Below are 17,268 nucleotides of genomic sequence, written 5' to 3' on the forward strand. Positions count from 1 at the left end.
TCCATATTTTTTAACATGGTAAGAAAATAACAGAAAGCTCCGTTTAAGTCAACAACTGTCCTGAACCAAACCTCTTTCCAAAAGTTCAAGGAAACAAATTTCACATTAAAAAGTAACAGAAATTAGATCAGAGCCCATACAGTCATAAGGAAAAAAAAAAAAATTGAGAAGCAAAATAAAATCTCTAACTTTCTACAGACAGTAAGATTGCAAAAGATAAATCCACAAAAGCATATCACATCTACACACTATTTCCAAGTATGCTTAAAGACATTAATACTAAGGAACAATTTTAACCAGGATTTAAGGAAAGGGAAAAGAAGCAAAAGAACTTGTAAAAAATTAAGAACAAAGAATCATTTCTAAACTAGACTAAAAAAGAAGGAACAAAAATTAAATGAACAGATAGAACAAAGATGGAATATTTTCACACATTAAAAAAGATTCAACACAGGGCGCCTGGGTGGCTCAGTGAGTTAAGCATCCAACTCTTGATCTCAGCTCAGGGTTGTTGAGTTGAAGTCCCACACTGGGCTCCCACAAGTGCACTTGGAGCCTACTTAAAAAAAAAAAGAAAAAAAAAAAGATTCAAAGATTCAAGAGTGCCTGGCTGGCTTACTTGTGGAGCAATACAACTCTTGATCTTGAGAGTTGTGAGTTCAAGCCCCACATTAGGAGTAAAGATTACTTAAAAATAAAAGTCTTAGGGGCGCCTGCGTGGTTCAGTCCGTTAAGCGGCCGACTTCGGCTCAGGTCATGATCTCTCGGTCAGTGAGTTCAAGCCCCGCGTCGGGCTCTGTGCTGACGGCTCAGAGCCTGGAGCCTGTTTCAGATTCTGTGTCTCCCTCTCTCTGACCCTCCCCTGTTCATGCTCTGTCTCTGTCTCAAAAATAAATAAACGTTAAAAAAAAAATTTGGAAAAAAAAATGAAAAAAAAATAAAAGTCTTAAAAAACAAATGAAGATTCAAGAGAAACTGGTAAATACTGAAAACAGATCAGATACTCAAAAACAAGAGAAATTTCCAGAAATAGGAAAAGTTTGAAACTCTGTACTGAAAGAAACAGGCCTGAGAAAAGCAAATATGAAAACACAGTCTGGTATGAATTACTAGAACTTTACTGAACTTTAATTTTAAATGCAGAAAAAAAATCCTCCTTTGGGCATCTAAGCCAGATACAGGCAAACTTTTTCTTATAGAACCACACAGTAAATGTTTTAGGCTTGCAGATCACAGGGTATAAGTTAAATGAAACTCAAATATCAGTGTCTGGAACCATGCTCATTGGTTTCAATATTGTCTATGGCAGTGTTTAGCAAAAGCATCCAAAGACTATATGTAAGTAAATGAGCATGGCTGTGTACAATAAAACTGTGTCTACACAGGCAGTCAGCCCACGGGCAACAGTTTGCATATCCCCGATCTAGACATGTACTAAGTGACTTTATAATGGAAAAAAAAAATTAAACTACTCTCAATTTTTCAACAGCAACACTTCATGCCAGACGAAAAATGGAGTTATATATTTAAAATAAAATAATCAAGAAAAGACCATGTAAGTAAACCAAGGATTCTATATCCAACAAAAATAACAAGAATAATGGCCACCAACTATTGTCAATGAGCAAAAACTCTGGGAATACTGCGGCCTTCCTAAAAAAATTTAACAGAGCATTTGAGAAAACCAAACTGAGTACAGATATTGCATTAGAACCGATGGTGAATATCAAACATACAACATGGAGTTAGTTACTCATACAGCAAAAACCAAAATGAAGGTTAAAAGGAAGAGAGTAGAGTATGTATATTCTCTGACAATGTAAACATACTTAACTATTTAAAATTTAAAAGTGAGGGATGAAGGCAGCTGTCTCAGTCAGTTAAGCAACCACCTTCGGCTCAGGTCATGATCTCACAGTTCCTCAGTTCAAGCCCTGCATCAGGCTCTGTGCTGGAGCCTGCTTCGGATTCTGTGTGTCCCTCTCCCTCTGCCCCTCTCCCACTCACATTCTGTCTCTTTCTCAAAAATAAATAAACATCAAAGAAAAAAAATTTTTTAAGTAAGGGATGAATGTGAACAACACAGCAAAAAGTGCATATACGGCTTCAAAAAATCATGCATACGGTAATAGCACTGGCATGGCTATTGTGAGTCTGTCATGAGATAAAATTATTCAGACTTCTAATTCCAGGTCTATCATCTACTGGGTCCTCAGAAACCTAGAACAGTATAGAACAAGAAGACAGATACAGAGGAAGTTAAATCCCTGGAATTCTATGTCCAGCTTAAGAGGTGAATAAATCTCCACAAAAAGCAACCATTCAGTTAGACAAAATAACAAAAACCACCACTTCAGTACTCTAGAAATAAACCAAAGGCATATAACAATCTAAGAATCCTTATAAAACTGCTCAACTTTGGGTAAGAACGTTAGGAGTCCGTGTCATTCCTGTCTGGGACTGCTCTACTCCCCTACTCCCTACTCCACCTGCAAGCTCAGATGGTTTGTCAGGCTGAGAGGAATGTCAACTTTGAGGTCACCATAAAAAGAGACTGATGGTTTACAGCAGTCGGACAATGACCACACTCAATGGTATCATCAGTATAAGTGACATTTCTGGTATAAGTAATAATTTCTGTAGCAGGTGAAGTAGGAGGCCAACAGCTCTAATAGCCTGCAGATGCAGGGGTTGTTGCGCCAACCACATTCCTGGCTGAGGCAGCACACATGCACAACGGGGACTAAAGAGGGCCAAGCAAGCTATCCACATACTGAATCCTGCATATCAGAATTTCTTTTTAATTTTTAAAATGTTTGATAATTGAAGGAAATGATTTTTTTTTTAATTTAAGGGGGGAGAGGGGCAGTGGGAGAGAGGGAGAGAGAATCTTAAGCAGACTCCATGCTCAGTGTGGAGCCCAATGTGGGGCTCAATCCCATAACCCTGGGATGCATGACCTCAGTCAAAATCAAGAGTTGGACACTCAACTGACTGAGCCACCCAGGTGCCCCAAAAGTAAAAATGACTTTAAACTGTAGTCATGACAGGTAAAATTAAATGTTTTAATTATATTTATAGGCTACCTCTAGTTCCCATTTGGTTAAATGCCTATGCATGCCCTTTCCTCATTTAAAAAAAAAATTTTTTTTTTAATTTTCCTTCTTTACATTTATTTATTTATTATTTATTTATTTTATTATTTATTTTTGAGAGACAGAGCAAGAGCAGGGGAGGGGCAGAGAGAGAGGGAGACACAAAATCCAAAGCAGGCTCCAGGCCCTGAGCTGGCCGCACAGAGCCCAACACAGGGCTCAAAACCATGAACTGTGAGATCATGACCTGAGCCGAAGTCAGATGCCTAACCAACTGAGCCACCCAGGCGCCCCTTCCTTGTTTTTTTGTCTTTGTTTTTAAGAATTAAAATACTGGGGCACCTGGGTGGCACAACTGGTTAAGTGTCGACCCTCAGCTCAGATGATCTCAGTTTGTGAGTTCGAGCCCCACCCACAACAGGCTCTGCACTGATGGCACAGAAACTGCTTTGGATTCTCTCTCCTCTTGCTCTCTGCCCTTCCCCCACTTGTGCACGAGCATGTATGCTCTCTCTCTCTCAAATAAATAATAATAATAAAGAATCAAAGGACTGAAGTTGAAAAGAACTCTAGTTCAACCTCCCCAACCAAAGCAGAAATCTTTCAGATAGTTTCTCTGTTTAAAGGTAACCTATATTGTGCTCAAATAACTTAAGGAGACATGAAGCTCAATACTTCCTAATGCAAGTATTTCAAAATGTTAAATGAGTTCTAAACAAAAAGAACTTTTAAAGTGAACCGAATAAAACCTGCAAATATATAACATCAATTCGCTTATTTAATAAAAAAGTTCTTTTCTTTTTTAAGTTTATTTTAAGAAAGAGAGCACATGCGCTAGTGCACACAAGCAGGGGAGGGGCAGAGAAGGGAGAAAGAATCCCAAGCAGACTAAATGTTGTCAGCACAGAGCCTGATGCAGGGCTCAAACCCACAACCCATGAGATCACGACCTGAGCCAAAATCAAGAGTGGGACACTTAACCAACTGAGCCACCCAGGCGCCCCAATATGCAGAATTTCTAAAAAGAATTTAACTCTTGCAATTTGGTTAAGCATAATTTTCCTTGTTTTAAATCCAAAGCTTGAATATTTTTTCATTTTAATACTTAAAAACAAATATTATATAACTTTTTTAGTTTGCCAATTATGGCTTAATTTAGAAAAGTTAGGTATTTACATGATTTGTTCCAACTCCCCAATACAATGGAACTATATTTACTTCAAAAACAATTTGTATTTCCAAGGATCTCAATAAATATTTGCTAATTTAATCTCTTCGCATTTCTTGCAGATTACTAAAATCCTAAAATAAAGGCTCAAATGTCTATGGTTACCTGAATATTGAAACATAATTCAAACAAGCACACTACCAAAACACTGCCTAAAAAAGTACTGTGTTGGTTTTCTAGTAAGTTTCCTGTGTGCTCCAGAAAACCAATCCTTAACCTATCCTTTCCAAAAATAAAGTTCCTATCTAACTACATGTATCTGAACATGGAAAAGGTTAAAGTGATATATTAACCAATAGCTTTCCTTTATTAACTGCTCCGTCCAAGGCACTGTCCTAAGTGGTTTTTAATACATTGTTTCACTTAATCTTTCAACATCATAAAGTAGTATCCATTACTTCCATCTTATGATGGAAGAAAATGAGGTGGAAAACACAGCAGAAGTGTTTTAAGGAACAATTTCCAGGTAATTTCAATAAAAATAACTGGTAATGTAAAAATGGTATATTTATTGCCAACAAAAAACTAATTAAAAAGCCACTAAAAATTCTAATTTCCCATTACCCTCTAAAGTTTGTTTTTACTTCTGCTCTTTTCTAAATACATAGTCATTCACAAGTGATTTTCCCGCTGAATGAACCCCTGTCTATACAAAGCCTTAAAATAGGGTTAACTTACAAACAGCTGTGTTTACAAACTGGCAGTTGGGAGCTCAAAATACAACTTCTCATAGAAATAGTGTTACAAATGCGGGTTACAGTTCCAGGGCAGCTCCTATGGCATACTTTTACCCATAATATAACGATAGAAAAATCTAGACTCTAAACCATTATATCAACCGTGTGGAAAACTATATTCCCTATTTCTACACCAAGTCTATCTGTACTCATATTAAAACCATATATCTCTAGTGCTGGGAAAACTGGATATCCAAAAGCAAAAAATGAAGTTGGACCCTTACCTTACACCATATATAAAAACAAACTCAAAACAGATCAAAGACCTTAAGAGCTAAAACTATACAACTCTTAGAAGAAAACATAGGGAGAAAGCTCATGACATTGGGTTTGACAATAATTTCTTGGATATGACACAAAAGGACAGGCAACAAAAGGAAAAAGAAAAGATAAACCGGACTACACTTAAGTTAAAAACTTTTCTGCAATAAAGGACACTATCAGGGCACCTGGGTGGCTCAGTTGGTGAAGTGTCCGACTTCGGCTCAGATCATGACCTCATGTTTCTTGAGTTCTAGCCCTGTCCAGGCTCTGTACTGATAGCCTGGAGCCTGCAGCCTGCTTCAGATTCTGTCTCCCTCTCTCTCTGCTCCTCCCCCATTCGCGCTCTACTGCTGTCTCTCAAAAAGGAATAAACGTTAAAAAAATTTTAAAAAACGAATGAAATCTTGCCATTTGCAACTACATGGATGAAACTAGAGGGTATTATGCTAAGCGAAATTAGAGAAATATCATATGACTTCACTCGTATGAGGACTTTAAGATACAAAACAGATGAACATAGGGGAAGGGAAGCAAAAATAATATAAAAACAGGGAGGGGGACAAAACATATGAGACTCTTAAATATGGAGAACAAATAGACTGGTTACTGGAGGGGTTGTGGGAGGAGGGGATGGGCTAAATGGGTAAGAGACAGTAAGGAATCTATTCCTGAAATCATTGTTGCACTGTATGCTAACTAACTTGGATGTAAATTAAAAAAAAAAAAAAATCAATAAAGAGAAAGGAAAAAAAAATCTGTGCTTGTTAGCCTGGTGTTGTTCTGGTGTAGTCACAATGTAGGATAGGCCCTGTGTATCTGGGCATCAGGAGTGGGGCTCTGTCAGTGATTGCCTCTCAGTGCCAAATAAGGCTTGCAGCTTTTCAGGTCTTGTTTGGAAAGAGTTCCCTGAGCCTTGCCTTAAGGGTAGGAGATCTCTGAAGACAGTAGTATTAAGATCCCTCTGCCCACACTGTTTCCTGCCCCACCCATTAGTGGTAGACGGGTTTTTCTTAGACTTTACCCTCCTCCTTAATCATGTCTTCACTTATGCCCTGAAGGTTACTGGACCTGCCCCTCCCCTGGCTTTAAAATTTTCTTTCCTTGGGGGAAAAAGATCTGGTTGAGGCTTTGATATTTTTTTCCCAGGTACAAGCTGCTCCCCTCTTTAGCTCTGCACCGCAGAGGAAGGTTCTTTCTACTCATGTGTTCCCATATTGTGAGCACCTGGTGGAAGTCTGTGGCAAAGATACACTTGCATTGTGTCTATAGCTTCCAGGAATACTACATTCTGTGCTAGCCTACTTTGCCTTAATTTTAAGGAGTTTATTAACAATTTTACATGATTTTTTTTTTTTAATGTTTTCATGGCTCTTCCCTTGCTCTGCCATAGGTGAGCCAGTGCTTATATCCTGTCTCTCTTAGGAAAGGCTTTCCTTTTCTTGGATATTTATTTGGTTGCCCTAAGTCCTCAGCTCTCTGATAGGCTCAAGAGAAGTTCGATTTTGTAGTTTATCCCATTTTTGTAATTGTTGTTAGGCTTGTAGAAGCATTTTTTTCCCAGCTTTCTTTTGTGTAGGCAGAACCCAATTAATGTATAAAAGTGGATCTTTAGGTAAAACTCTACAATTAGAGGAGCTTTCCTTTCTGATCTAGAGCTGCAATTTGTAATTCCATGACTTGTTTGTGCTCAGGTTGCTTGGCATAAACTCCCTTGCCTTTTCCTTGGTTTAGACCAAAGGAAAGGGTTCAAACTGGCTAGGCTGATAGTAAAGAGAATAATTCCCCAATGCGTCCTACATTTTCTTTTTGGTTTTTGTTTTGTTATTGTTGGAGACCCAATTAGGGTGGACATTCAAGGCCTGGGCAGAGTGGAAAGTGCCCTAAAATTGGGCAGGCAGATAAGGTGGGTGAGGGCTGGCCCCTGCATGCCAAGAGGAGTACCAGAAAGGTGGTCCAGGCAGGCAGGCCTATCAGGGGACCTGTAGGCCAGCCCTTGAAAAGGTATCTAAGCCAGGTGGTGAATGCCTAGGTCAGAGCCTCACCCAGGGAGGCAGGGTTAGGGCTGGTTAGAGTTTTCTAGAGTCTACAGACTGGCATTGCTAGGGGCCTCTCTGAGCTGCTGCTGGAACTCACAGTGTGTCTGCCGGTTGGAGTCTCCTGGAAGTGGGTGTGGAGGTGGTTGTTCTTCACCAGGTGGTCAAGACAGGAGTTGATCTGGTCCAACATGGAGTCAATGGTAGCATATTCTGCCTCCCTGAAGTCATCATCTTCACCTTCTACCCTTGCCTCCACTGGCATGCCCAGGTCCCTGTTGGGGCCCAACATTGTGGGCCTGGGTGCCCCAAGGGCTGTGCGATGATGGGAGATGCTGGAATGCAGCGATCATGCACCCACAGCCAGCACAGGGTGGAAGGTGGAGGCACTGGATGAAATGCAGGACCAGAAGAGCAGATTTTTTTCCTCTTTCCTAAACATTGTGGTTCTCCCAAAACTATCTTATGGTTAGGCCTTCCTCTATGGTTTTTGTTATCTTTTCCCCAAACCTCTCTTTCTCCCAGTCCTACTTATCGGTCCATTCCAATTCCTGTTATGAAAGGCCTGGAAAAACCAGATTTATACAAAGTACACAAATACATAGGTACATAAGGTACTTAATTTGAGTAGGTATAAGTGAAATCATATAATATTTGTCCCTTCATGACTGATTTATTTTCCTTAGTGTAATGTCAAGTTTCATCCATGTTGTAGCATATTATAATTTCCTTCTTCTTTAGGGCTGAATAACATTCCATTGTATATTTCTACCACATTTTGTTTATACACTCTTCTGTCAATAGACACTTATGCTTCCACCTTTTGGCTGTTGTGGATAACGGTGCTGTGAATATGGCTATGCAAATATCTGTTTGTGTTCCTGCTTTCTTTAGTTCTTTAGAACTACCTAGAAGAATTGCTAGATCATATGGTAATTCTATGTTTAAATTTTTAAGGAACTGCCAACAGTATTTTCCACAGTGGCTGCACCATTTTGCATTCTTATCGGCAGTGCACCAAGGGTTCCAGTTTCTTCATATCCCTGATGACAAGTCTTATTTTCTGTTTTTTGATAATGGCTATCATAGTGGTGTGAAGAGGTACCTCACTGTGGTTTTGGTTTGCATTTTCCTAATGATTAGTGATGTTGAGCATTATTTGATGTGCTTTTTTGTATATCTTCTTTGGAGAAATGTCTTTTACCTGTTTTTGAACTGGGTTGTTCGATTTTTTTTGTTGTTGCAGGAGTTTTAAAATATATTCTGAATATTAAACCCATATGAGATATATGACTTGCACATGTTTTCTCTCATTCCATAGGTTGCCTTTTCACTGTTGATAGTATCGTTTTTTTAATTTATTATTAAAAAAAATTTTTAATGCTTATTTTTGAGAAAGAGAAGATGCAGGGGGAGGGGCAAAGAGAGAAGGGAGACAAAGAATCTGAAGCAGGTTCCAGGCTCTGAGCTGTCAGCACAGAGCCTGATGCAGGGCTTGAGCCCACTGACCATGAGATCATGACCTGAACTGAAGTCGGATGCTTAACCGAGCCTCCCAGGTGACCCAAGATTTCATTCTTTTTGATTTTGATTGCCGAGTAATACTCCATTTTATATATATATATATATATATATATATATATATATATATATATATATACATACACACACACACACACACACACACACACACACATATCTTTATCCATTCATCCATCAGTGGACATGTGGGGTCTTTCCATAATTTGGCTATTGTTGATAGTGCTGCTATAAACATTGGCGTACATGTGTCCCTTCGAAAGAGCACACCTAACAAGCACAGATTAACACAACTGTAATCTACCACTGGAAGAGAGGAGAATCTACAAAGGAACACAAACAGGTGCACAAGGAAAGCCAAAAACTGAAAGTCATCAGGAAAACTGAGAAATACTTTCTCATGCCTCAATTTCTAGCTTAAGCACAAATAACACTAGAGAAGTTTGCAATTAATGGTGCACTTAAAATATTCTTCACAAAGAAAAAAAAATTCTTTTGTTACAACAAAACTGAAACTTAGATCAACTGGACTCCCTACACTAAAAATCCAGGTACACAATTTTCCAGGTATATATACTATCTACTCAGTCTTTAACTGTTCTGTTCATGATATCTAGCATTTGATAAAATATTGAAAGACACACAAAAAAGGAAGAAAATTCAACCCACTGTCAAGACAAAGCATTCAACAGAACCAAAAATCAATGAGGTCAAAAACAGAAAACTCAATGAAACCAAAAGTTGATTTAGAAAAGATCAGTAAATTGATAAGCCTCTAGTAAGACTGAGGGGAAAAAAGGAAGACACAAATTACAAACATCTGGAATGAAAAGTGAAATCCCTACACATCCCACAGACATTATATGAACAATAATGGAATATAACAACTTTATGCCCGTATATTCAACAATTTACATGAAATGGTCAAACTCCTCAAAAACTGAGCCACCAAAGCTCACACAAGAATAGGTAACCTGATCAGTCCTACATCTATTTTAAAAAATTGAAATTGTAGGAAAAGCCTCTAACACAGGGGTCCAGATGACTTCACTGGAAAATCATACAAAACATTTAAAACAAAACATTAAAACAGAAGCACCTGGGTGGCTCAGTCACTTAAGTGTCCAACTCCTGATTTCCGCTCAGGTCATGATCTCACAGTTCATGATCCTCTCTCTCCCTCTCTCTCTGCCTCTCTCCCTCTCGTGCATGCACATGCACGCTCTCTCTCTCTCAAAATATATAAACTTGAAAAAAAAAAGAAATCATTTAAAACAAAAACAAAACAAATCTACACAAACTTTTAGAAAATAAAAGGGAACACACTTCCCAACTCATTTTATGAGGTCAGCATTACCCTAATAACAACTGGGGCAAGTACAGGTCAGAAATTGCCTATACAACATCTGCAATAATCTAATACTATCACTTAAAATATAAAGGAAAAATTTTAAACATGCATATACTTCCTCTTCTTGGTAATTCTACTTATGTTAGAATTTAACATATCCTCTAGGTTCTCTAGGAGCTCCATTACTAGATAAGCCCTTTTCTGTTATCAATAGAACAGAATAAAACAAGTAAAGACTGGGAAATGAGTACACTAGAGAAATGGATCTAATGAATGAAAATGATACAATTTAGTTAGATTACATCATAAAACAAACCTAACAATGGGGGCAATGACATTTTTAAGCCTACGAACTCATGACATTACAAGGGGGGAAGTATATAATGTAAAACATTTCAACTTTTTTCAACATTTAAACCAGACCTCATTTCAGGAATAGAAAGAGCTGACTGCTCAGCAATCTAAAACTGGGCAATGAAGTTTGCTTTCTATTTACCTGCAGGCCAACTAAAAGGATTGGGAAAGTAGTGGAGGGTGGGGAGAAAATCTCTTTCAAATGCTCATTATCAATTGCGAAATTAATTCTGCTAGTTTCTCTACCACCTCTAAATTTCAGACTCACATCCAACAGCCTTCTCATCACTTTCACTTGGCACCTCAAATTCAACTTACCCCAAAATGAACTCTTTCTCACCCACATTCCCATCCCACCGTCACACCCAAACCTACTCTTCCTACTGTATTATTTCCTACTATATTTTTTTTAAGTTTATTAATTTAAGCAATTTCTTTACCCAATATGGGGCTCAAACTCACAACCCCAAGATCAAGAACCACACACTCTACCGAGTGACCCTGCCAGCCGCTCCTCTTACTATCTTCTTGATTGCAAGTAATGTTCCCACCGTCTACCCCATCAAGCAAACCAGAAACCACCCTATATATCCTAGTCATTCCTCGTTTCCTACAATCAACACACCCTGATGACTTCACCTCTAAAACAGTTCTTAGTCTTGTCCCCTTTAAATCCATCCTCCCCACTCCACAAATCTGCCTGTTCCTTCTCATTAACTGTCTTCAAAATAAAGACTAGACTCTAGTATAAAACCCTACATGATCTAAGTCTTTTTTCATTGCTATTTGCTGCCTCTCTCTTTGCACTCCAATAATAATAGTTTCCTGCCCACACTATGCTGTATCTACTTCTGCTTTTCTCTTTACCTCAAACATTCTTTTCTTTCAACTAATTCTTATCTTCATCACTGAAAGCTCAGCCCAAGTATCTTGCACCCCAGTAAGTTAAGTAACCGCCTCCACATCCCCAAGTTGATGTAAACCTATATTATCTGTATCTAAGCTCTTAACAAATCCTACTGAAATAATTTACATCTTTAACTGCACTAGACTGTAAGAGTCTTGAAGGCAGAAATCTAATCTGTAACAATAACCTGGCACATAAGATAACTCAATCTATGTTGAACTGAACCATAAATTTTTCTCATTTTCCTCAGAGACCAGAGATTAGAAAATGGGAAAAAACTATGTCACTGAAACACAAACAACCCTCACTGCAGCAATCAATTCTTGCTCACAAAAAGGGGCCTATAAATAAAACTAAAAATGTTCCTTCCTCATAAGATTTCCTTCCTCTTCACAAAATCCCTGATTCCAAGCAATATCTGAAGCAAACAATTATGGTTACAGATTATCTTGTGCTAACAAGATTATAATAATGCTACAAGCATAAACTCAGTTAATAATTTGCTAATGAGGTCTTGAGTGCACAAATTTCTATCAAAACAACAAAATAGCACACTGCATATAAAGGATTCTTAACCAATTTTCTAGGACCACCCTGATGTATATCCTTTAAACAAGTATTTGCTGAATGAAGCAGAGAAGAGGGAAACAAAAGTGAGTAATAAATAAAGACAACTGTAAAAAGATTACAAATCAAACTTTAAAGGAAACAAAGTCTGGGTTTTCCCATTAAAATTTAGACACATATAAATTGTAAGTTGGCTATATAAAGAATATACGCATATAAGGTTCCAGAGTAGCCTCCCGAGGGAGTTATTTAAGGAATAACAGGGAGGTACCAGTCCTGAATCTATCATTAGTTAGCGGCGACACTGATCAGACACTGATTAAGTCATGCAATCATTCTAGCATTTCATTTCCTCAACAGCAGAAATTACTGGACATTAGATCTGTGCATTTCACTATATGTAAATTTTACCTTAAAAAAAAAAAAGGTGCCAAAATGGGAAATGAGTCATTAATTAAGCTGAGCTGTTTTCATCCTATCACATACAACTCATCCCACAGCACCCTAATTAAGAATTTAAGACAAACACTTACTACATGTTAAAAAGTCTTCAGAATGGCTCATCATTAATAAAACAAAGACTTTACTGGACTAGATGGCCCTTTGGTCTCCTCTAGCTCTAGATTTCTATGAGTTTGTTAATTTATACTATTACAAATAGTATCACTACTGGATTTATATTAAAATTTATATTAATGAAAAAAAAAGCTAAAAATCACTGCCTTCATTAATACCAAATGACATTTCCAAAAGTGTCAGCATCTGTTTTTCCTATCTATATTTCTAGCCTGACTAATCTGAAATCAACAACTTGAGGTACTGCAACTGTCCACTTTAATCTCCACAACTTCCCCAAGCCTTCATTAAATGACTTCAGAGAAGGAAGAGATTTCTCTGTCCCTCCCACTTATCATCTAATAAAAGTCAAAAGTCAACTAGGGCAGAAGAACCTAGTAGAGAAGTATTACATAAGCATCAATTCCAATACAAGAAGAGTTTTCATCAAATCCTTCTCCAAAAAGTGTGATAAAGATAGGTGGTCATTTTGGGGTTATTACTATTTTTGATGTAGGACTTTGTCTTTTTTTACTAGCTAACATTATAAGATTCTTTAGAAGCTACTAAACATAATAAACTTATAATCAAAAGACTTTGTCAAAATATAGGGAATATACAAAAAAACCCCAGCAGATGAGGTTCTTTCCTTGCAAAATTTTCTTCGATGAACAACAATGAAGAATGCTTTTTCTAAATCTATGATCAATTATTTTTCTCTAGAGAAACAAAATATGTGGATTGTTAAATTGATGACTATAACACTCTATGAAAATATGAACTCTGATTTTTTAAAGAGTGCATTATTCAGTTTGTTAATCACTGAAAATACTTATTAAGGCACAACCATTCAGATATAAAGTTTTAAAATACTATTAGCAGTACCCCAACTTAAAACCTTTTTATGTCTTCAGTAGAAATACCATTAGGACAAAATCAGTATTTGTTATGGACAGAATGAGGTAGTATGTCCTGCTGAGGGCATTTTTGTATTTCTTTAACCTAAGCTTTAATAGAACAATAATTTGGAGACTTTTAATTTTAACTACCTTCAATAAATATAATTTAAACATCTTGTAAAAAGAGCATTCTACTACCTGGTATGAAAGAAATTCTTATTAATAACACTTTATAACACAAGGTGTTAGCAAACATATAATTTATGAATTCGTAAGAACTGAGTACCATAATACTCATGAGAAACTTTTCTTTTTCCTCAAAAAGCACATATGATACTTGTCACTCCAGTCTATTTTCATCATATTACTATCCTTTCTAAAATATATATATATTCCAGCATTTTTGTTTTTTAATTTGCTGGGTCACCTGTATACATACAAGTTACAATGTACTTTTTAAACACATTAACAAAGAAACTTGACGATAAAAGAAGTGAACTTAAACTTAGCAGAATTTTCCTAAAAGTGCTTTTATTTTAGTTCTCACCGAAACTGGGCAAGAGGATAGATACAATTACTTATACTCTTTGATTAAACTTCTATTTACTTAAAGAAAATTAATTTTATGGGCACCTGGGTGGCTCAGTCAGCTAAGTGTTTGACTTAAGCTCAGGTCATGATCTCATGGTTTCTGAGTTCAAGCCTCGCAATGGGCTCTGGGCTCTGTGCTGTCAGCGCAAAGCCCGTTTTGGATCCTCTGTCTCCCTTTCTCTCTCTGCCCCTGCCCCACTTGCACTCTCTCAAAAATAAACAAACATTTAAAAAAAAGAAAATTAATTTTGTATTAACCTACTCAGGTCAGTAGAAATCTGAAACCTGTAGAAAACATTTACTTATAGGAATAAAAAGCTAATGAGATTGACAAGAAGGAAAAATAGTTATTAACTAAAAATCTTTAAAATTATGTAGTAAACACCAAGGCCTTTGCCCAAAATAAATTTACAGTATCTGAAATAATCCCTACTATTCTTACACTACCTACTAAGAAAAAATTAGTCATTTTGATTGAGATAAAGACAGAATTTACGAAGAGTGAATTTTTTTTTTTTTTTTTTTTTTTTTTTAAGTAAACTCTACCTCCAACATGGGGCTTGAACTCACAACCCCAAGATTAAGAGTCACATGCTGTATGGACTGAGGCAGCCAGGAGCCCCAAGTGAATTTCTATTTAAATTACTAGTCAGGGCACCTGGCTGGCTCAGTGGGTAGAACATGCAACTCTTGATCTTGGAGTTTTGAGCTCAAGCCCCACAGTGGGTACAGAGATTAATTTAAAATAAAATCCTTTAAATAAATAAATTAGATAGATAGATAGATAGATAGATAGATAGATAGATAGATAGATAGTCAGAGACTAGGTATAGTCGTAATTCTCTTACAGAAGTACACTCTTGTTTGCTATGACTAAAAAAATAAAATGGCATACTCCCAATAAGGAAAAAGTGCATTATTTTTGAAATGTGATTGTGAATATTTTTCAAATAATTTTTATCAGTACCTCAGAAAATTAAAGGGCTGTATAATTAATTATCTTATTTAACAAAAAATACTAAAGCAGGTACTTTTAAGATCAGTGAGAGGTTAATCATTTTCAACTCAACAGGATAATCATACATATTTGGGGACTACCAGGAAGAAAGTAATTATTCCTAAAACAAATAATCATAGTTTTTTCTCAACTAAAAAGATACTTATGTGTTCTGGATATTTTTCTTTAACAAGTAATATACTCTACTTTTAATAAAGTGTACTTTTAAATTCCTACTTAAAAATTAACTGGTCAACATAAGAAATTTAAAATACCAAGTTATGCTGCTAATGGAGTCTTAATCTTTCCCTTTCTTGGGAAGCCTGGGTCAGTCCATTAAGTGACCAACTCTTGGTTTCAGCTGAGGTCATGATCTCAAAGTTTGTCAGTTCTGACGCCACATCAGGCTCTGCGCTATCACTGCAGAGCCTGCTTGGGATTCTCTCTCTCTTTCTCTCTGCCCCCTCACATCTCTCTCTCTCAAAATAAATAAATAAAAACTTAAAATCTTCCCCTTATCTACTTTTAACAACATGTCTGCTTTTTAACTTCCCAATTTTTTTTTTTAATTTTTTAAAAAATGTTTTTATTTATTTTTGAAGGAGAGAGAGCATGAGTGGGGGAGGAGAAGAGAGAGAGGGAGACACAGAATTCAAAGCAGGCTCCAGGCTCTAAGCTGTCAGCACAGAGCCCGACAAGGGGCTCGAACTCAGGAACTGTGAGATCATGACCCAAGCCAAAGTCGGACACTCAACTGACTGAGACACCCAGGCGCCCCTCAATTTCTTAATATATAAGTATTCAGTCCACAGAAAAATATTCTTCCTAAACTATATATGCAACTACTACTAAATATTAATCTCAATTATTCCTGAAGTATTCAGGTGTCTTCTAATAGTACAGTTTTATGTTTCTTTAATCAAGGTAGTAAACACATTTTCCTGTTCTAAAATTATTATAGCTATTATGAAAACCTGATTGCTAGAACCTCAAGTCAAAGTACGGCTGATGATTTATGTTTAATCTAGACATACTTCCTTTCCTACAGTCTCTTTAAATTAATACAGGAGACTTTATGAATACCATAAAATATGGGATCCAAAATATACTCAACTGGCCTATTGTGACCTTATAATAAAATTAAAAGACTTATTATGTAAAAATTTTACACTATTTTTTTTTCAATGGCATATTAGTGTTTCCCTTCACTCTTCTAAAAATACCATACTAACTGAGGGAAACTGGCCAAACCTTTAAGTCATATTTGTCCTTACAGTTCTCCCATTCTTTGGACCACACTTAGTCTCACCCCTCATTACTGTCAGATTCACAAGATTCCTTAAGGACCCCAAGAAACCCAAGTTTCTCATTGCGACTCGACCCCCACCATATCTTTCTCTGCTAGACAGTCAGTGCTCCTATGTCACACCTCTCCTGATCAGTCAGCACATAAAAGCTTACTTCTACATTTTAGCACTGCCTCTGAACCCTCACCTGTTTGTGGTATCAGCAAGTTTATCTGATAAACTAATACGAAATAATATTGCCAATAAAAGACAATAGTTTAAAGTTTATCTTCCAGAGAATTTGTGATTTAAACATCATTTTTTTTTTTTTTTTTTTTTTTTTTTTAATTTATTTTTGGGACAGAGAGAGACAGAGCATGAACGGGGGAGGGGCAGAGAGAGAGGGAGGCACAGAAGCGGAAACAGGCTCCAGGCTCTGAGCCATCAGCCCAGAGCCTGACGCGGGGCTCGAACTCACGGACCGCGAGATCGTGACCTGGCTGAAGTCGGACGCTTAACCGACTGCGCCACCCAGGCGCCCCTTAAACATCATTTTAATAAGAATTTCAGAGGGGCACCTGGATGGCTCAATTGGTTAAGTGTCTGACTCTTGGTTTTGGCTCAGGTCATGATTTCACAGTTTGTGAGATTGAGTCCTGCTTTGGGCTCTGCTCTGACTGTGCAGAGCTTGCCTGGGATTCTCTCTCACCCTCTCTCTGCCCCTTCCCTGCTCCCACATGCATTCCCACAGGCTCTCTCTCTCAAAATAAATAAACATTTATTTTTTTTTTCTTTTTTTTTTTTTAAATTTTTTTTTCAACGTTTTTTATTTATTTTTGGGACAGAGAGAGACAGAGCATGAACG

The 17,268-nt window shown here is 37.1% G+C and overlaps 1 protein-coding gene and 1 pseudogene across 4 annotated transcripts in view; both read right to left on the reverse strand.

Annotated features, from left to right (window-relative positions):
- Nucleotides 1–17,268, reverse strand: part of CTDSPL2 (CTD small phosphatase like 2) — an 83,957-nt gene that overhangs the window by 62,921 nt on the left and 3,768 nt on the right. The window lies entirely within an intron of this gene.
- Nucleotides 4,296–8,933, reverse strand: LOC131516648 (bublin coiled-coil protein-like; annotated as a pseudogene).

This window comes from Neofelis nebulosa, chromosome 7, assembly GCF_028018385.1.
Source record: "Neofelis nebulosa isolate mNeoNeb1 chromosome 7, mNeoNeb1.pri, whole genome shotgun sequence".
NCBI lineage: Eukaryota > Metazoa > Chordata > Mammalia > Carnivora > Felidae > Neofelis > Neofelis nebulosa.